The following is a 653-nucleotide window of genomic DNA, read 5'->3' as shown; positions in this document are numbered from 1 at the left end:
GAGTTTACATCTTATATACATTATATAAAAGAAGAACATAAATAATGTGATATAAAGTTATCAGAGAGAAGAAGTCGGGTCCTGCGATCTATTCTAGGAATTGTTTTAGAAATAAAAGTTCTTTTGTGCTTTATTTGTAATAAACTTCTATAAAAGAATCTACAAAAAATGGGAATAAATGGAATTGCGCACAGGAGTCGGCTCCTCTCCTCCCTGCACCCCGGATTCCTGCCTATGTGGGCACAGTGGCGGTCTCTGCCAAAATCCTCCGGGCTCAGCTGGCGTGCCACTACTATGGATCGGTTTAACCCCTGAACGCCCGGCGGTGGAAATCCTGCAACCCACCGTGAGAAATGTTAGGAATGTGCAAAGTTACAGAGGGGAATATTTTTTACTATCCTCTATGAAGAATTTGTACATCATAACAAATCTCATTCCAAAGCCGGCTGCCCTTACCACCCACCCCCTCCCCCGGCTATGTAGGCAAGTGGGGTTTCTGCCAAAATATTCCAGACTGGGCTGCGCACACTGGCGTGCCACTATGGATTGTTTAAACCCTGAGCGCCCTGTCACCAGTATTGCCCCAAGCATCCCCTGCCCACAGCTGTGCTAAAGGAGGGCCCGGTGGTCCAGCAGTTGGGCATTTACACCCC

The 653-nt window shown here is 47.0% G+C and overlaps 1 long non-coding RNA gene across 1 annotated transcript in view; it reads left to right on the top strand.

Annotated features, from left to right (window-relative positions):
- The window catches only part of LOC108797148, a 4,207-nt gene that overhangs the window by 2,643 nt on the left and 911 nt on the right, over positions 1 to 653 (top strand). The window contains exon 2 of the long non-coding RNA XR_001941860.1: positions 195 to 196. This is a non-coding gene — a long non-coding RNA (uncharacterized LOC108797148). The remainder of the gene's footprint in view (positions 1 to 194; positions 197 to 653) is intronic.

The sequence above is a fragment of the Nanorana parkeri genome, unplaced genomic scaffold, assembly GCF_000935625.1.
Source record: "Nanorana parkeri isolate BGI_ZX_2015 unplaced genomic scaffold, ASM93562v1 scaffold1233, whole genome shotgun sequence".
Taxonomy (NCBI): Eukaryota; Metazoa; Chordata; class Amphibia; order Anura; family Dicroglossidae; genus Nanorana; species Nanorana parkeri.
The sequence above is the reverse complement of the archived record's forward strand: the minus strand, read 5'-3'. Positions and strand labels throughout refer to the sequence as shown.